We start from the raw sequence: 20,403 nt of genomic DNA, 5'->3' as shown, positions 1-20,403 counted from the left end.
AATGCAATGTAAATTGTTTATAATACAATATTCGTCAACACTGCGATGCTCAATGAATTTTTGAGACTGAAGTCACAGTCCCGTGTATTTCCGGCCCTGAAAACACAGCCAGACTTCTCAGTGTGTGTTGGTTTTCATGGTCATCCATCCATATATTGAAGTCACCAACAATAAAAACTTTAAAAGAAACCATATCAATTAAGTCCAACAATGCACTAAATTCATCAAAGAAGAGATTAACACTTGACCAAGGTGGCCTAGAAATAACAAAGTATGCTGTCCACTGGTTTTGATGCTTAAAATTAACTTCAATATATTCAAAACTTGATACTTTCACTCGTGTCAACACCCTCAGGCGAGAAAAAATATTTGACAAGAAAATGCCTACACCACCCCCTCGTCTGCCCTCCCTGGGGCTATGAAAGAAAATGTGAGTAGCAGGTACGTGTCATCCCAGTAATTCTACTTGTGTCACGCTCATGCAGCCAAGTCTCAGAAATAGCTAGAATATCAAGTGATTGCTCATTTAACATTTCCCTAATTTGAATAGTCTTGTTACCCAGAGATTGAATATTAACAAAAGCGCAATTTAAATATTCAATAGCCCAAGAACACATATTTGACAAGGCTTTCGTAGGAGTTGTGGGCATTTCCAGGAGTAGTGTTTGACCCTGGTAGTAGTGTGACCCTTCTTCTGTACCATAAACCTGAAGAGACAATCATTAGAACACGACTGACCCCCTCTTTGACCTTTAGAAATAGGTGATGAGAGAAGCAAATCTGTCTTGTAATACCGACCCTAGAATCCATGATCCGTTATAGAGGCCAACTTACTTAACTCAGCAGTGAAAACCTTACAACACCTGGCACTGACTCTATGATTTACCTCCTCCCTTCTCTGTCTGACACAATTGATATGTTTCTGCATATTTGAGGAACTAGGTCTATGATTACCACAACAGATACCACATACATCATCATCTTCCTTAATATTACAGTTTTTTAAGGTGTGGCCATGCCTTTGACAATGATAACGTGTCAACACATATCTATCCCGAATCTGATATCTACCCCAGCGCAATAAAATTCACCACATGACTGCCAGGCCTGATCTGCTCATCCACCACTCTTATTATTGGCACTCACTCACCACATGATATGGCATTAACTGACCCAGCGGCGGAGGACGGACGGACTCGCTCGCGGTCTGTATAGGACCCACATATGCTTACCAGTTTTGTCTTTTCATGTCAACCTTGTGTTCCTGGATTGATTTAAAAGCCTGCCATGGCTGGACATGGACGGGCTGGTAAAAGCGAACAAGGAAATCATGATCAAACAAGGAACAACGGTGTTACTATGAACGTAAACACAGGTATGTGTGAAATTAACTCCTACGGACAGTGATTATTTAGTGCGTTACAATGTTATTATCATACCTATAACGGTTAACCGAGTCGAGCTCTCGCCTCTCCTTACACATGTCCCCTACCCCCTCATGTAGTAAAATGTGTAAAGTTCCCCTCTGTTGTGCCGATCCATGATCACCCTCTGGTATCTGAGACCCACACGAATGTCTGACTAAGTAATAGAACCGGATAAATTGTTAGTGTCATTCGTATGGTCCAGTGTTTGTGTGTATTTATGACAACCTTGGTGTCTTCAGCCCCACATGACCACCTTACTTCCATGATCATCCCTGTGAACACACATCGGTGGTAGGAAACATTTTTCTGTAATAATTATGTTTCACTGAACCCTGATTAGGATAGCTTGATATGTAGCAACGGTTAGGTGTTTAGGCTATGGCCAGTGTACCAGATCTACTATATAGTTGTAACACTCTCAAGAGGTGAGTGAGTCCTTTATGATGAATAGGAGTGACCAGTGATAATATTAATTACGATTGTTACTTAACTTCAAAAAGCTCGCTACCATTACTAACAGAAGGATGACTTGTAAATAATATTGTTAGTTAACTTCAAAAAGCTTGCTACCATTACAACAGAAGGATGACTTGTAAATAATATTGTTAGTTAACTTCAAAAAGCTTGCTACCATTACCAACAGAAGGATGACTTGTAAATAGTATTGTTAGTTAACTTCAAAAAGCTTGCTACCATTACCAACAGAAGGATGACTTGTAAATAATATTGTTAGTTAACTTCAAAAAGCTCGCTACCATTACAACAGAAGGATTACTTGTAAATAATAGTTATTTAACTTCAAAAAGCTTGCTACCATTACGAACAGAAGGATGACTTGTAAATAATATTGTTAGTTAACTTCAAAAAGCTTGCTACCATTACGAACAGGAGGATGACTTGTAAATAATATTGTTAGTTAACTTCAAAAAGCCCTCCTCCACCACTCAGCCTGTGCTCGGCCCGCCACGCCCCGCGAACGGGTGGTGGACGGTCATCAAGCCCCTGGCCAGACCACTGGGCAGCTTCCTGCTCAGGGCCGGACACTTAACCTCGTCATCGTGGCGTGAGGTCACTCCAAGTTTCGGTCAGGGAACTTGGCTGTCATACTATAGAAGTGATCCTCTTGTCCTTCCTCCTCTTTCCTTTCTCCTTCTCTTTCCTTTCCCTTCCTCTTCATTCCTCTTTCCTTCCTCCTCTTTCCCTCCTTCTTCTCTCTTTCCTCTTCTCCTCCTCTTCTCAAAAAAAGGAAGATCCTCTATAGACCTCCACCACTCAGTCTGTGTTCGGCCCGCCACGCCCCGCGAACAGGTGGTGGCCGGTCATCAAGCCCCCCACTGGGCAGCTTCCCGCTCAGGGCCGGACACTTAACCTCGTCAACGTGGCGTGAGGTCACTCCAAGTTTCAGTCAGGGAACTTGGCTGTCATACTATAGAAGTGATCCTCTTTCCTTCCTCCTCTTTCCCTTCTCCTTCTCTTTCCTTTCCCTTCCTCTTCATTCCTCTTTCCTTCCTCCTCTTTCCCTCCTTCTTCTCTCTTTCCTCTTCTTCTCCTCTTCATTCCTCTTTCCTTCATCCTCTTCTTCCTCTTTCCCTCCTCCTCTCTCTCCTTTCTCTTCCTCTTCATTCCTCTTCTCCTCCTCTTCTCAAAAAAAGGAAGATCCTCTATAGTCCTCCACCACTCAGCCTGTGCTCGGCCCGCCACGCCCCGCGAATGGGTGGTGGACGGTCATCAAGCCCCTGGCCAGGCCACGGGGCAGCTTCCCGCTCAGGGCCGGACATTTAACCTCGTCATCATGGCGTGAGGTCACTCCAAGTTTTGGTCAGGGATGCTTGCTACCATTACAACAGAAGGATGACTTGTAAATAATAATGTCAGTTAACTTCAGCCTATTTTGATATGGGAGGTTCCTCAGCCCCTGAATCATCTTGGTCATCCTCCTCTGAACTGATTCTAGCAAGTTGATGTCCATTCTGTAGAGTGGGCACCAAAACTGGACAGCATAATCTAAGTGTGGCCTAACTAACGCTAAATAGAGTCTGAGGATGACCTCTGCACTCCTGTTGGTTACCGTCCTGTTAATAAAGCCTAGTACCCTGACATAAGGCAAGAATTAGGAGACAAATTATGAACTGTGAGGTAAAGACAGAACACACAGAGAGAGACAGAACTACTATTATAAAGAGGAGTGGAAGAAAGAATTTATATTAGAGTTGGCTGACGATTAGAAATGGATCTTGGTATGTACGGAAAATTGTGTACAAGTGTGCGAGGGCCACTATGAGGAACAGCTGGCTGGGATGATTAAGAGAGAGCGATCGAGGATTAATTAAAAAGATGAGAGGGCAATCAAGATATATATATTAAGAGAGAGCGATCGAGGGTTAATTAAAAAGATGAGAGGGCTATCAAGATATATATATTAAGAGAGAGCGATCGAGGATTAATTAAAAAGATGAGAGGGCAATCAAGATATATATATATTAAGAGAGAGCGATCGAGGATTAATTAAAAAGATGAGAGGGCAATCAAGATATATATATTAAGAGAGAGCGATCAAGGATTAATTAAAAAGATGAGACGGCAATCAAGATATATATATTAAGAGAGCGATCGAGGATTAATTAAAAAGATGAGAGGGCAATCAAGATATATATATTAAGAGAGCGATCGAGGATTAATTAAAAAGATGAGAGGGCAATCAAGATATATATATTAAGAGAGCGATCGAGGATTAATTAAAAAGATGAGAGGGCAATCAAGATATATATATTAAGAGAGCGATCGAGGATTAATTAAAAAGATGAGAGGGCAATCAAGATATATATATTAAGAGAGAGCGATCGAGGATTAATTAAAAAGATGAGACGGCAATCAAGATATATATATATATGAGGAAGAATGAATTAACTGAGGTAAAGGCAGAACATTTGAAACATTTCTTAATAGCCCATTAGGTACAGTTACATATGTTGCTGCATGTACTGTTAGAGGCCAGCCTTTATATAACACACAGAGATAAGAGAGAGACAGAACTAGACACAAGGCTATCTCGACCGGTAGGCGCTGTATCACAATTTTGAGACCAGAAATGGCTTTGCCGTGACGTACTCTCCCAGGAAAGTCCCCATTTGCAAGGAAATAGCCCCAATAACGAAGATAGGTTTCCAGATTTTGCTTGAAAACCCACACATACGTTACGCCTCCTGCTGTATGGTGACCTTGAGCAGGGACTTTATGTACCAGCCAAAAAAGTTATAAATCAGGTTGTAATGAGTGTTCTCTTAGGGCGGTATTGCAAGACACTTTCGCTTTTCACATTACCTATTTATAAAGGTCGAAGAGGGGGTCAATCGGGTTCGAAGGAGTGTTTCTACAGGTTCATGGTACAGAGGAGGGGTCACACTACCACCAGGGTCATAGAACTACTCCTGGAAATGCCCTCAACTCCTAAGAAAGCCTTGTCAAATAGGTGTTTCTTCAGGTTCATGGTACAGAGGAGGGGTCACACTACCACCAGGGTCATAGAACTACTCCTGGAAATGCCCTCAACTCCTAAGAAAGCCTTGTCAAATAGGTGTTTCTTCAGGTTCATGGTACAGAGGAGGGGTCACACTACCACCAGGGTCATAGAACTACCCCTGGAAATATCCACAACTCCGACGAAAGCCTTATCAAAGAGATATTCTAAGTATATACATTCATAAGTATATACATACGCCATCTTGCATTGGCTCATGCTGCCCTCCCAGGTTGATAGGTGGTCTTCTGGACAGCATGTGGGTAGTTTTAAGCCACTCGGCGGCGGCTGAAAAATCCCAGCTTGGTGGCACCGGGCGGGGATTGAACTCACGTTGTCCCGAATGTGGCGCCATCATGCTATCCACTCAGCCACCGCCTCCCCCACTGCTCCATCCATGGTAGCGTTGCCCACATGGGTCATCTCAGCGCAGGTAGGACAAGGCTTCTTCACCATGGACGGGCTTGTCAACCTGGTGGAGAGAGAGGTAGGTTAGGGTAGCTTAGGATAGGGTAAGGTAGGTTAGGTAAGGAGGAGAGGCTAGATTTGGCAGGGAGGGAGAGATATGGCAGGGACACAGGCATGGAGAGAGTGATTTGGCAGGGACAGAGGCAGGGAGAGGGAAATATTTGGCAGAGACATGTAAAGAGAGCAGGGGAGGACACAGTGCTGGGAGTTTTAGTAGAGGACCTGGAAACAGTGCTCAGAAGGGAAAGACTCCGATGGTTTGGACATGTAAAGAGAGCAGGGGAGGACACAGTGCTGGGAGTTTTAGTAGAGGACCTGGAAACAGTGCTCAGAAGGGAAAGACTGATGGTTTGGATATGTAAAGAGAGCAGGGGAGGACACAGTGCTGGGAGTTTTAGTAGAGGACCTGGAAACAGTGCTCAGAAGGGAAAGACTCCAATGGTTTGGACATGTAAAGAGAGCAGGGGAGGATACAGTGCTGGGAGTGTTGGAGAGATTGGAGGTAGAAGGAAGGAGACCAGTTGGTAGACCTAGGAAAACGTGGAGAAGGTGTGTACAGGAAGACTTGGCATTGATGGGATTGGATGAGCATTGGGCAGAAGACAGAGTAGAATGGAGGTAGAAGGAAGGAGACCAGTTGGTAGACCTAGGAAAACATGGAGAAGGTGTGTACAGGAAGACTTGGGATTGATAGGACTGTATAAGCATTGGGGGGAAGACAGTAGAATGGAGGTAGAAGGAAGGAGACCAGTTGGTAGACCTAGGAAAACATGGAGAAGGTGTGTACAGGAAGACTTGGGATTGATAGGACCGTATAAGCATTGGGCGGAAGACAGAGTAGAATGGAGGAGAGCCATAAAGCGTCCAACCGCTCAGGAAGATTGAATTAAATGGACCTTAACCTAAATAATGATGATGATAATGACATTGTACTTACCAGGGATTGAGTGGTCATAGCAGTAGTAGAAGTAGTATCATTCATCAGCTCTCATGGAAGTACTATATAAGGGATTCAATAGTACACATAGTAGCTGTATAGAGGATTTAATAGTACACATATCAGTATAGAGGATAGCAATAGTAATAGTAGTAGTAGTAGTCTCAGCGATCTCCTTGAGTCCGTCGTCAATGTAGATGTAGTTTCCACACCTCCACCACCTTAGTAACATTGATGTGGCCGAGGTCAACAACATCCGCCGAGCACATCTCACAGAACTCCTTGTCCGTTGCGAGCTTGACCCGGCCGCCAACCTTCCGCCAGCTCGATCTCCGCTGACGCTCCCTGGGAAAGGTCAGGTCAGGTTAGGTTAGGTCGCGAGAGGTCATGGTGGGGTCAAACGAGGGTGGGTTATGTTTTAGGAGGCAAGTAAAGAAATGGAAAAAATCATTGGGCCATTTTTTTATATATATATTTTTGTGTGTGTTTTTGTGTGTGTGTGTGTGTGTGTGTGTGTGTGTGTGTGTGTGTGTGTAGTGGAAGGCAGGGTACAGGGTTCCTCTTCTTACTAAAACCTTGATTAAAAGAAAATAAATAAATATATATAAATCCTGGGAGCTATTTTATTCTTATGTTATGTAAATGGTATGTCAATTAGTGTTTCCTATCCACTACTTTTATATGCAGATGACACAGTATATATATTAGCTGTAACACACAAGGATGCCACATGTAATAACCTTACTATTGAGCCAATCTGTGGGTTCATTTTCTTCAACAATGACACCTAGTCTTTCCATATGGTCTAATTCCTTCTTAAGTTTATCCCTCAGAGCAACAGGTATTTCTCTAGGAGGGTGAGCCACAGGGACAGCACTTGGACCAAACTGTAATTCAACTGTTGGAAAGTTGGAAAGTTTTGTTTACTGGGTGCAACATCTGTGGTCATATGCCGGAGAGAGACAGAAGGGGAAGGAAGAAAAGTTTTGTTTAGTGGGTGCAACATCTGTGGTCATATGCCGGAGAGAGACAGAAGAGGAAAGGATTATAGGAGAAGGGAACAGACCCCAGGAGACGGGACACAACCCCCGATTAATACCTGGTACCCATTCACTGCTGGGTGGACAGGGGCGTAGGGTATCGGAAAAGCCGCCCAAATTTTTCCACTCTGCCCGGGAATTGAACCTGGGCTCTCTCAGCCAAGTAATTTACCTGCACCATCCAGCAGGCATTCCAGTCCCTCAAATACATCAAAGAATTCCTCCAACATACCATTTGCACCATGAATTGTAGGCAATGTCCAGCGCACACCTGTGGTCGACGCATGTGTAGGCATTGGCACCCTTCAGCTGCATGGGCGGAACCTTAGACATCTGTGGGAGAGAGAGAAAGAGAGAGATTGATAAATAATATAGAGGGAGAGGAAGATAACAGTAAGATACAGGGATTTTAACACGATAATGAGGTTAACCTGGTAGCAGTGATGGGCCAAATTTGTGGCTTTACCATGTAGCAGTGACAGGCCAAATTTGTGCCATGATATAAACCCCCAAAAATAGATGATACATAATCTAATCACAAATGCTTTGATATATATGAAATGGTTTGTGTGAGAGGTGATTTTTTTTCTCATTTTTCTCGCTTGGAGGGACCATTAAGAAACATGATCCCCGCTGCTACTGGGTTAATATCTGCATTTTTATGAGCGTTTTTTTCAAGTTCATTGCACAGAGGAAGGGTCAGACTACCACCAGGGTCATTAAACTACCCCTGGAAATGCCCCAAACACCTATGAAAGCCTTGTCAAGTATTTTTTTCTACAACAAAGGAGACAGCTCTAGGGCACACACAAAAAAGGAAACTATATTGTCAATTATTGTCTATAGTGTCAATTCCTGTGCAGATGACAAAAACCTGGATCTTCAAGTCCCTCCCTGTCTTAGCCTGTGGGGGGAGTCTCAACGCCCTGCCCCTGCTGTGGGTGGTGTGGGGGGGTGGGGGGGGTCTGGTGCAGGGCCCACAGCTCCACCGTCAGGCTCAGGGGGGAGTTTCCAGGTCCGACAGGTGCTGGGGGAGGGGGGGGAAGGCACCATATCACAACACTCCTTACCCTGAGAGCATGTCAAGATATGTAACATTGCAACATTCAGTAGATATGTACCATTAAAACCTCTCTTGAACCCAGCTATTAAAACCTCTTGTAAACCCAGCTATTAAAACCTCTCTTGAACCCAGCTATTAAAACCTCTTGTGAACCCAGCCATTAAAACTTCTCTTGAACCCAGCTATTAAAACATCTTGTAAACCCAGCCATTAAAACCTCTCTTGAACCCAGCTATTAAAACCTCTCTTGAACCCAGCTATTAAAACCTCTCTTGAACCCAGCTATTAAAACATCTTGTAAACCCAGCCATTAAAACCTCTCTTGAACCCATCCATTAAAACTTCTTGTAAACCCAGCTATTAAAACCTCTTGTAAACCCAGATATTAAAACCTCTCTTGAACCCAGCCATTAAAACCTCTTGTAAACCCAGATATTAAAACCTCTCTTGAACCCAGCCATTAAAACCTCTTGTAAACCCAGATATTAAAACCTCTCTTGAACCCAGCTATTAAAACCTCTTGTAAACCCAGATATTAAAACCTCTCTTGAACCCAGCCATTAAAACCTCTCTTGAACCCAGCTATTAAAACCTCTTGTAAACCCAGCTATTAAAACCTCTCTTGAACCCAGCTATTAAAACCTCTCTTGAACCCAGCCAGTAAAACCTCTCTTGAACCCAGCTATTAAAACCTCTCTTGAACCCAGCTATTAAAACCTCTCTTGAACCCAGCTATTAAAACCTCTCTTGAACCCAGCTATTAAAACCTCTCTTGAACCCAGCTATTAAAACCTCTTGTAAACCCAGCCATTAAAACCTCTCTTGAACCCAGCTATTAAAACATCTTGTAAACCCAGCCATTAAAACCTCTCTTGAACCCAGCTATTAAAACCTCTTGTAAACCCAGCCAGTAAAACCTCTCTTGAACCCAGCTAGTAAAACCTCTCTTGAACCCAGCTATTAAAACATCTTGTAAACCCAGCCATTAAAACCTCTCTTGAACCCAGCTATTAAAACCTCTTGTAAACCCAGCTATTAAAACCTCTTGTAAACCCAGCTATTAAAACCTCTCTTGAACCCAGCTATTAAAACCTCTCTTGAACCCAGCTATTAAAACCTCTCTTGAACCCAGCTATTAAAACCTCTCTTGAACCCAGCTATTAAAACCTCTCTTGAACCCAGCTATTAAAACCTCTCTTGAACCCAGCCATTAAAACCTCTCTTGAACCCAGCTATTAAAACCTCTCTTGTAAACCCAGCTATTAAAACCTCTTGTAAACCCAGCTATTAAAACCTCTTGTAAACCCAGCTATTAAAACCTCTTGTAAACCCAGCTATTAAAACCTCTCTTGAACCCAGCTATTAAAACCTCTTGAACCCAGCTATTAAAACCTCTCTTGAACCCAGCTATTAAAACCTCTTGTAAACCCAGCCATTAAAATCTCTTGTAAACCCAGCCATTAAAACCTCTTGTAAACCCAGCTATTAAAACCTCTTGCAAACCCAGCTATTAAAACCTCTTGTCATCCCAGCCATTAAAACCTCTCTTGAACCCAGCTATTAAAACATCTTGTAAACCCAGCTATTAAAACCTCTCTTGAACCCAGCTATTAAAACATCTTGTAAACCCAGCCATTACAACCTCTCTTGTAAACCCAGCCAGTAAAACCTCTCTTGAACCCAGCTATTAAAACCTCTCTTGAACCCAGCTATTAAAACCTCTCTTGAACCCAGCTATTAAAACCTCTCTTGAACCCAGCCATTAAAACCTCTCTTGAACCCAGCCATTAAAACCTCTCTTGAACCCAGCTATTAAAACCTCTCTTGAACCCAGCTATTAAAACCTCTTGTAAACCCAGCCAGTAAAACCTCTCTTGAACCCAGCTATTAAAACCTCTCTTGAACCCAGCTATTAAAACCTCTCTTGAACCCAGCTATTAAAACCTCTCTTGAACCCAGCTATTAAAACCTCTCTTGAACCCAGCTATTAAAACCTCTCTTGAACCCAGCTATTAAAACCTCTTGTAAACCCAGCCAGTAAAACCTCTCTTGTAAACCCAGCTATTAAAACATCTTGTAAACCCAGCTATTAAAACCTCTCTTGAACCCAGCTATTAAAACCTCTCTTGAACCCAGCTATTAAAACCTCTCTTGAACCCAGCTATTAAAACCTCTCTTGAACCCAGCTATTAAAACCTCTCTTGAACCCAGCCATTAAAACCTCTTGTTAACCCAGCTATTAAAACCTCTTGTAAACCCAGCCATTAAAACCTTACCTTATCGCTTGTGTGAGTCCTCCCCTGCATAGGAACAGCTGCGTCATCCAAGGGTAGACCAGGGAATCAACCACTCATATCCACGGTAGACCAGGCAATCGACCACTCCTCCAGGGGCCGGTAGACCAGGAAATCAACCACTCAGCGGATGACCAGTGTTGTGTAGCTCTCCAGTCTGAAATCGTGGGAGTTCGTAACCTAACCGATCATGGATATTAATCAGTGTTTCTACTCAAAGACAAACTGTGTGCGATGAACATTCAGCGACTATCACTGGATATTTACGACACAATAACAAAAATATCTGAGATCACACCTGAACCATCGGATACCTGTGACATTATCCATGAAGGCAATTAGGGCACTCACTCACGAGGACGTCTCAGAATAAGTGCGCCAAGTTTTATTATCCAGGCTAACATGGCTGTGGTCCGGGGCGTGGAACCTCCTCAACGGTGACGAGGTGTTCTGTGGTTGAAGCTCGGCCCTGGAGGTTTCTTGTAGACCCGGGTGGATGTGGTAATGCCCGGGTGGAGCAGCAACGGCCGTAGAGGGTTGGGATGTACACTGTAGAGTCTTCCATGGCAAACATTGCCTGTTCTTTACTAACTAGAGAGAGAGAGAGAAAGACACAGAGAGATTGAGAGATAGAGAGACAGACAGAGAGAGAGATTGAGAGAGAGAGAGAGAGAGAGACAGAGACAGAGCAACACACACACACAGACGTACGCACAGTGCAGTGAGGGAGAATTAAGCAACACACACACACAGACGTACACAGTGCTGGGAGGGAGGAAGGACAGGCAGCATGGCGGTACATTGTTTATTACGGAACGAAATTCGCGTTACAGCTGCAAGGTGCTCTCAACCACAATGCCTTACAAAACCAGCAGTAGTTACCTCCTCCTGCTGCAGCGACCTCCCCAAGACGGAGGGCCCCCAGACCCCGCCCAACGAGGATGCGCCTCCCTGGCCACCTGGTCAAAGCCTGGTCAACCAGTCAGCCAGAGAGGTGCGCCCCCGCCGACAGGGCCCAGAAGCCTTCCGCATCGGGCGGGTCACCACAGCCGCCTCTTCTTGCTGCTCAGGAACACAACAGGCTAAAGGCAACAGTTACACACACGGACATATAAAAAAAAGAAATCCTAACCGACATCTCAGAGGGAGACGCCCAAAGGCGGCAGACTCAAACGCAGAACGGAAAACACCCGTTCTGTGAAAGAGCCAACCGTCGTACCCCTAACACCCTAGGCCCCACCAGCCTCCTCCTGTGAGGAAAACTGGTTCTCAGTAACTCGGAAGGAGCTACCCTGGCGGCAAAGCTGTAACACAGACTGGCCCGCGTACAACTCCGCCGCCTAAACTAACACCTTGCCAGACCTCCCTACGGGAGAATCTGACATCTATCTGCGCGTCTTTCAAGCGTTGCTCCGACTCCCTAACCGCCCGACCACCCGTCCGCCCGCCCGTTCCCACGTACGCCCGCCCGTCCGCCCATCCGCCCCCCGCCCCCAACCCGCCCGCAAGCGTGCGAGCAGAGGTACGACGAGCGTCAGTGCAGCGGAACGTAGCGTACGGGTTCCGTGCGTTCGTACGTGTGGCCGTACGGTTCAGCGTAGACGCTGCTGCCTGCCTACCTGACCGAGGGTGGGGTGCCCGCCCGACAACCCGACCGCAAGGTGGCCTGCCTACCTATCTGATGGCCCGACTGACAGCCTGACCGCCAGATAGCTTGCCTGTCACCTGCTAGCCTGACTGCCAGGTGGCACACCCGCCCGTCGGCCTGATGGACAGACGGCCACGCCCATGCCTTCCTGACACAGTGATTAGCTAAGTCCCCACACAAAAAAAAGACACTCACACAAAAAAAAAACTCACACACCCTACATAACCTGCACCGTAGTGCTACCCCAAACCTCAGCAGCTCCCGCGTTGCACACCGCCACCGCCGTTGGTCGCCCGGCAGCATCCACCCAGCAGGGACAACAGCTAAAGAGCTAGGGAGGAAGGGGGTTATGGGGAAAAAAACATACATAGAAATGAAATCCTAGCAGTCACACAGCAACACACAGCAAAAGGTCAAACACACGGCAGGCCTGCCATCACACACACAAACACACACAGCACACACTAAACCAAATACCGTGGATATACCGTAGTGACGTGATGTGATGTCCTCGCTGCACGCGCCTCCGGACTGCCACACACACACACACGCTAGCTATTGGGTATAAACACACGGGAAAAAGGCATAGAAAAAAAAGACATCCTAAATAAAATAACACACACAAGCACTCAGCGGGGGTTTGGGGAGGCAGACGGAGGAGGGCCAGTTGGCATGGGAAAGGGGAATCGCCCTGCCCAGGAGATGGATATAGTCTTGGCACCCCCCCCCTGGCGTGAAGGTTACCCAACACACCAGGCGGTAAGGCTCGACACAACCCAAATCCCAGGAGGCTCATCCCCCAACCCACTTCCAGCCCACCAACCATTCTACCCCACCCTCCCTTACCCACTAAGTACCCACAGACATACACCAAAAAAAAGACTCCCATCAGACTCCTTGGAAGAAGGCAGCCTGATCCACCTAATAAAAAAGCCAGGCTCAACCTTACGGAAGAGTCTGGCAAAACGTCGGCGGAGACAACGCGAAAGACTAACGCCTGGCCAAGCAGAGCCCGACCGCTCTGACCCCCGGAAGAGAGGCCAGAGTAGCTAGAGTCGGCTTCCTCCTACGGAGAAAACCGACAAAAAAAACTTCAGACATCTCGGAGGGAGACCGTCTGAAGGTGGAAGACTCAAACGCAGAACGGAGTCACACCCGTTCTGTGAAAGAGCCAACCGTTGTTACACCTAACACCCTAACACCCTAACACCCTACACCAGCTAAACAAACACCCTACACCCTGACGTGCTGCTCCCGCGCTGCGCCGATGCTCTCCGCTTACGCGCCTCTGAAAGAACAAGACCGACTTAGACACAACCCAGGAGACTGACGGAGAATTAGACACACTATGAAAATTATACAAGAGCAACAGTATTTAATGATCTTGTTATTTGACTGATTATCATTTCATTACTATTATTGATATTGTTATATTCATTACTATTATTGGTATTATTATATTCATTACTATTATTGGTATGATCATAATCATTATCATTGTTTACCTGGGCGCCAGAGGATACAGGCAAAGGGTGACACACACGGCCACCTCCATCAACGTGTCTCTCCAGGCGGGGCAACACACTGGAAGTACAGGGAGACTCAGACATGCGGAGAGGCAGCGGCAGAGACATCCAGACATCCTGGCTCAGACACAGGTGGCTGCTCCATTAACCCGGCAGCAGCGACGGGCCAAGTTTGTGGCTTTACCGTGTAGCAGCGACGGGCCAAGTTTGTGGCTTTACCGTGTAGCAGCGATGGGCCAAGTTTGTGCCATGATATTTAAACCCCCCAAACTAGATGATGCATAATCTGATCACAAATGCTTTGATATATATTATGAAATGGTTTGTGTGTCCAAACTCCTTATGCAAGAGTTAAGAACATAAGGAGTCTGCAAGAGGCTGGTTAGGCTATACAAGGCCATGGCTTTATCTAACCTCTTCTTGAATGTATCTATGGTATTGGCACCCACAACATGGCCCCCAAGCCTGTTCCACTCATCCACCACTCTGTTAGTAAACCAATTCTTGCCTATGTCTTTGTTGAATCTGAATTTGTCTAACTTAAAACCATTGCCACGCGTCCTACCTGGCTCTTTTACTATCAAAATCTTATTGACATCCCCTTTATTAAATCCCTTCATCCATTTATAGACTTCGATCAAGTCTCCTCGCAACCTTCGCCTTTCTAGCGAGTGTAGATTTAACTGCTTCAGCCTGTCTTCATAAGGCAAGTTTCTCACCCCCTGAATCATCTTTGTCATCCTCCTCTGTACAGATTCTAACACCTTGATATCCATTCTATAGTAGGGGGACCAGAACTGAACCGCATAATCGAGATGAGATCTAACTAGTGCTAAGTAAAGTTTGAGGATGACTTCAGCGCTCCTATTGCTTACGCTCCTTGAGATGAAACCAAGTACTCTGTTGGCCCAATTTTTGGCCTGAATGCATTGAGCCCTAGGACGGAGGTCAGCGCTCACTAGGACTCCTAAGTCTCTCTCAAGCCCAGACCTGCTTAGAGGAGTGCCATTTAAGGAGTAATTGTGTGAGGGATGATTCCTACCTACACTCAGAATGCTACACTTCCCAACATTGAATTCCATCTGCCACTTCCCCGCCCAATCATATAGTCTGTCAAACTCATCCTGGAGAACAGTAGCATCCCTGTCTGATTGGATTACACTACTGATCTTGGTATCATCTGTGAACTTGCTGACATCACTACTAATTCCTGTGTCAAGTCATTGATGTAAATAATAAAAAGCAGAGGACCCAGCACCGACCCCTGAGGGACTCCACTCGTAACACTGCCCCATTCAGATTTTTTACCATTGATTTGCACTCTGCTTCCTACCACTGAGCCACGCCCTGATCCAGTTCAAAACTTTACCAGCTACGCCGTGAGCCTGTAATTTTAGTAATAGCCGGTGATGAGGGACTTTGTCGAACGCTTTACTGAAATCTAGATACAATTATGTCATAGTTTTCATCTCGGTCAACCGCCTCGATTACTTTAGTGTAGAAGGACAACTAGTAAGGCAAGACCTATCCTTTGTGAACCTATGCTGTGAATCATGAATTAAATTATGCTTTTCTAGATGGTCCAGAATGCTTCCGGCTATAATTTGTGGCTTTACCGTGTAGCAGCGACGGGCCAAATTTGTGCCATGATTTAAACTCCCCGAAATAGATGATGCATAATCTGATCACAAATGCTTTGATATATATTATGAAATGGTTTGTGTGAGGGTGATTTTTCAAATTTTTCTCGCTTGGAGGGACCATTAAGATACATGACCCACGCTGCTGCCACCACCACCGGGTTAAGGTCAACAAAATTGTAATGCCAAAATTTAATTAAGTACGGGAAAGATAGAAATTAGGGAGGATAAGTAGTTTTAAGTATTTTTAAGAATATATAAATTCCATCTCTATCTCTCACATACTTAACTGAATTTTTCTTAACTAAAAATGGTCAAATCATCACTGATCTCCTCTATTATGCATATATATAATCATTTTTGCAATTCCTAACATTATATACTCATTTAAATAATTTTTCACACATATATATAAATACTACTCTTACATATACCCAATACTGTCCAACCCCTTATGCAAGAGTTAACCAGCATCTTCATTCTTTCATCCCTATACTGTCCAACCCCTTATGCAAGAGTTAACCAACATCTTCATTCTTTCATCCCTATACTGTCCAACCCCTTATGCAAGAGTTAACCAGCATCTTCATTCTTTCATCCCTATACTGTCCAAACCCCTTATGCAAGAGTTAACCAGCATCTTCATTCTTTCATCTCTATACTGTCCAACCCCTTATGCAAGTTAACCAGCATCTTCATTCTTTCATTCCTATACTGTCCAAACCCATTATGCAAGAGTTAACCAGCATCTTCATTCTTTCATCCCTATACTGTCCAAACCCCTTATGCAAGAGTTAACCAGCATCTTCATTCTTTCATCCCTATACTGTCCAAACCCCTTATGCAAGAGTTAACCAGCATCTTCACTCTTTCATCCCTGTGCTGTCCAAACCCTTTATGCAAGAGTTAACCAGCATCTTCATTCTTTCATCCCTATACTGTCCAAACCCATTATGCAAGAGTTAACCAGGATCTCCACTCTTTCATCCCTGTGCTGTCCAAACCCCTTATGCAAGAGTTAACCAGCATCTTCATTCTTTCATCCCAATACTGTCCAAACCCATTATGCAAGAGTTAACCAGCATCTTCATTCTTTCATCCCTTACACTGGTAAACTCTGGAGCATCCTTCCTGTGTCTATATCTCCTTCTGCCTTTGATTTGTATTCTCTCACGAGGAATGACGTATCGAGACACCTCTCCTCCCGAAACTGACCTCTCTTTCGGCCGCTCATAACTTTGGTCTCTGAAGGAACAACAATTAACCCAAGAACATCGGCAGACCCTTTTCTGGGGTTTCACGAGTCATGGCTGTGGTACGGTGGACCCTAAAAAGGGCTCGCCATAAAACCCTTGATTCAAGCTAATTGTAGGTGGTTGTGGCATACCCCAACCCACCATGCATGATAAGTGGTGCAGTAAGGTCACGGCAGACTGAATTAGCTATCCATACAGTAATCACTCGTCAAATTCTTTAAAGTAGACAACAAGCGACTCTCGGCTAGATGTCACGCGTCACAAGACTGTTTATTTTGTGACAAACACCACACAGAGTGGAGTTTGAGTAAAAGAAATATTCTTAATGGCTTGATAGTTATGAGAGGAGCAGGTGCTCTGATGTACGTTCCATGCTCTTTTCTTAGTCTCAAAATGCAGTGTAATTTTGCCATTTCTCGGCCACTTCTCGGCTTTCCCATTGCCGACGCCCACGGGTTAAGCCCTTCCCGGCGGAGGATCTATATAGAGACGTTTGGAAATTGGGACTTTTTGTCGGCGCGTCTGTGTATAGACGTTTGCTCTCATTTGCCCTCATTAGATAGTATCATGGCGCCACTATAAACACTCGCCTGCGCCAGAACGGGCTGGGCCGACCCCCCCAAAAAAATAGAAGATTCCTTACTACTGACAAAATGAACAAACTAAATTATTATTAGGCATCTCAAACCCCTGGACACTTGCCGACATTGCCTCTCAAGGACAGTCACCCTTGTGCCTTGTTGGATATGTGTAATGCCCCGACGAGCTTCTTTTCTAAATCCTTCCTATTTCTCAACACGTCCTCTGCGTGTATCGAAATAACACGAGAAATTAATCAAGATCAGGGTATTCGCCGGCTGCCTGGGATTGAACCCGCGACCAGCGTGACGGGAGAGCCACTCCTTACCGAGTCGGCCAAAGAGGTGCCCCCCTGGCTAAGTGGGTTATGGGAGGCTCGTTCATCAGGCCGTCGCCGCACTACATATGCAACGCACATCAGCTGACACTGGGAATTTTTGCATTTTTCCTAGTTTCTTTTATTATTATAGTCTATCAGGTCAAGGAGTAAGAGACCTCTTGAGCCGGAGGAAATGACTCCTTTGGCAGCTGAGGATATAGATGCTGATTTTTTGGATGATTTTGATGATCCTGACTCATGTACCATCAGTGGTTACACTCTAAACCTTCATTTGAATGTATCAATATACATATAACTAGTCTAACTTAACCCTTTCATTGCTAAACGCTTGCAGTGGGCGTTAGGCGTATTTGCTGGTGGTGCTAAACGCTCACTGCGACCTCCAGCCGCACTAAAATCTCCCGTGTATGAGAGTGTTCCAACACTAATTCTCACAACACAGGATTGACAAGTGAGTGTTTTCTACTAAACTTGGTGGAAAATCATGTCAGCCCTGCTGCCGGGAAGGGGTTAACGGGCTTTTTCTAAACCTATTTTCTCATTGCCCTAGAGTGGTTTCTTTAGCTGTAAAAAACAATATCCATTATCCACACAACTATATCAAAATGCTTACCGGTCTCCCCAGCTGAAGAGATCACGGACAGAGGAGGTCATGTGCGCCTCCCCAAGCCCATGTCCCCCGGCGTCCATCTCCCGGAACACTGCCACACAAACAAACGCTAGCTATGGGTATAAAAAAAGATTACGTGCAAAAAGTTCACACACAAAAATACATCCTAACAAAATAATAGTGCGAAGGCATAACGCCAACGCACACACACACACAATCATACGACAGGCCTGCCATTCACACACAGACGCACACACAAGAGAACCCACTTAACCAAACCGTTGGTGTCGTCGCGATGAGTCCTCTGCATGGTCCGTCCGCGGCATCCTGGAAAAACAGAGAGGCATATTAGAAAAGGGAACATTAAGGGCCGCTTCCACAGTCCATCATGGTCTTTTTAACACTCCCAAACCAAGCTATAGAATCCCATACTGTTCAAAATGGCGCGGTCTTCGATGACACACTAAATACAAAGAGCTTTTCCTGTATTGTGTCGTCAAATTTGTGGACTTGAATAAAAACAGGATCTCAGCTTACTCATCTCCCTTCTCTTCCCTTTCCTTCATATCATAAACACAGCTTTTCCTGTATAGTCTTGTCAAATTTGTGAACTTGAATATAAACAGGATCTCGGCTCACTCGTCTCCTAATCTCGTCTCCCTTCTCTTCCCTTTCCTTCGTATCATGACAATACAAGACCTTTCCTGGAGAGTCTCGTCAAATTTGTGAACTTGAATATAAACAGGATCTCGGCTCACTCGTCTCCCAATCTCATCTCCCTTCTCCTCCCTTTCCTTCGTACCATAAACACACAAGAACTTTCCTGTATAGTCTCATCAAATTTGTGAACTTGAATATAAACAGGATCTCGGCTCACTCGTCTCCCAATCTCATCTCCCTTCTCCTCCCTTTCCTTCGTACCATAAACACACAAGACCTTTCCTGTATAGTCTCATCAAATTTGTGAACTTGAATATAAACTCCAGACACCGTACAAGGAAATTTCGAAGGCTCTGGTATTGGTTTCGGAGCTTACTAACCCATCATGAGGAACTGTGAAACTGGGCCTTAGACACGGATGCAGAATTACAGCCATGCAAAAGGCAAATTACTTATATATATTACATGAAACTGGCCATCACGGGGAGTTAACTTATGGCAAAATATAGTACTAACCCCGGAAGTTAAGTGAGACTGAAAATTTAAAGAAGCATTAAGTTAGAGAGCACCATGCAGAGCTTAGTAACAAGGATTTCGGTTAATTTACATTCACGTACGGATTGAGATATCGGCAAGGCTTGAAGCTGCCGATATCTTTACATGGAAGAGGCGCCTGGCTGGGACCGACCATTATACAGGGATAAAGCAAACTAGGACTGACAATTATAGTGACAAAAACTAGGATTGACAATTATACAATGACAAAAACTAGGATTGACAATTATACAATGACAAAAACTAGGATTGACAATTATACAATGACAAAAACTAGGATTGACAATTATACAGTGACAAAACAAACTAGCAAGCAGAGCCGGGCACCACAAACACACTGGAAGGAACCTTGAGCAAAAGATAACTTAGACATTAATTAAAAGGAAGGAAGGGATGAAGACAGACAGAGGAGGAGGAGGAGGAGTGAAAGGAGAAAAAGGAGAAGGAGATGAAGGAAGAATAGAGGAGGAAAGAATGGAGGAAAATCGGGGAGGGGGAATGGAAAAGGGAAGGAGGGAAAGTGAAAAAGGAATAAAGGAGAATAGAAGGAATTGGATTATGAGCAGGAGGAGGAGGAGGAGGAGAGAGAATGGACGATAGGAAAATGAGATGCAAGATTTGACCACCAGAAAGAATTATAAACGTTAATTAAGCAAAAGATAACTTGGACTTATTAAAAGGAAGGATGGAATGAAGATAGACAGAGGAGGAGGAGGAGGAGGAGGAGGAGGAGAGAGAATGAACGAAAGGAAATGAGATGCAAGATTTGGCCATTAGAAAGATTGATTGAAGAACGTCACGCAAAAGATAACTTAAGACTTATTAAAAGAAAGGAAGGGATGA

The 20,403-nt window shown here is 44.6% G+C and overlaps 3 long non-coding RNA genes, 2 other non-coding genes and 1 pseudogene across 6 annotated transcripts; all 6 read right to left on the bottom strand.

The window, feature by feature from the left end:
* Positions 1–9: 9 nt before the first annotated feature.
* LOC127005347 (uncharacterized) lies at positions 10–11,322 on the bottom strand. 2 transcript variants are annotated; one of them, XR_007758429.1, is made up of 5 exons: positions 10,729–11,322; positions 8,264–8,416; positions 7,622–7,722; positions 5,819–6,694; positions 10–5,727 (listed from the first exon to the last, which is right to left on the bottom strand). It is a non-coding gene; the product is annotated as an uncharacterized LOC127005347 (long non-coding RNA). The 2 variants fall into 2 exon arrangements; XR_007758428.1 differs by having other exon boundaries at positions 10–6,694.
* LOC127005760 (small nucleolar RNA U3) lies at positions 2,367–2,557 on the bottom strand. Its single transcript, XR_007758886.1, has one exon. It is a non-coding gene; the product is annotated as a small nucleolar RNA U3 (small nucleolar RNA).
* LOC127005761 (small nucleolar RNA U3) lies at positions 2,695–2,879 on the bottom strand (annotated as a pseudogene).
* Positions 3,101–3,302, bottom strand: LOC127005762 (small nucleolar RNA U3). The gene has a single exon (XR_007758887.1). It is a non-coding gene; the product is annotated as a small nucleolar RNA U3 (small nucleolar RNA).
* On the bottom strand, positions 8,451–10,708 carry LOC127005348 (uncharacterized). Its single transcript, XR_007758430.1, has 3 exons — positions 10,599–10,708; positions 10,197–10,471; positions 8,451–9,669 (listed from the first exon to the last, which is right to left on the bottom strand). It is a non-coding gene; the product is annotated as an uncharacterized LOC127005348 (long non-coding RNA).
* Positions 11,323–13,281: 1,959 nt separating the features above from the next.
* Positions 13,282–20,387, bottom strand: LOC127005345 (uncharacterized). Its single transcript, XR_007758427.1, has 3 exons — positions 18,349–20,387; positions 13,900–13,978; positions 13,282–13,682 (listed from the first exon to the last, which is right to left on the bottom strand). It is a non-coding gene; the product is annotated as an uncharacterized LOC127005345 (long non-coding RNA).
* Between the last annotated feature and the right edge of the window lie 16 nt (positions 20,388–20,403).

Source organism: Eriocheir sinensis, chromosome 30, assembly GCF_024679095.1.
Source record: "Eriocheir sinensis breed Jianghai 21 chromosome 30, ASM2467909v1, whole genome shotgun sequence".
In the NCBI taxonomy this organism is placed as follows: Eukaryota; Metazoa; Arthropoda; class Malacostraca; order Decapoda; family Varunidae; genus Eriocheir; species Eriocheir sinensis.
Note: the sequence above shows the minus strand (reverse complement) of the source record. Positions and strands in the feature narration are given on the sequence as shown.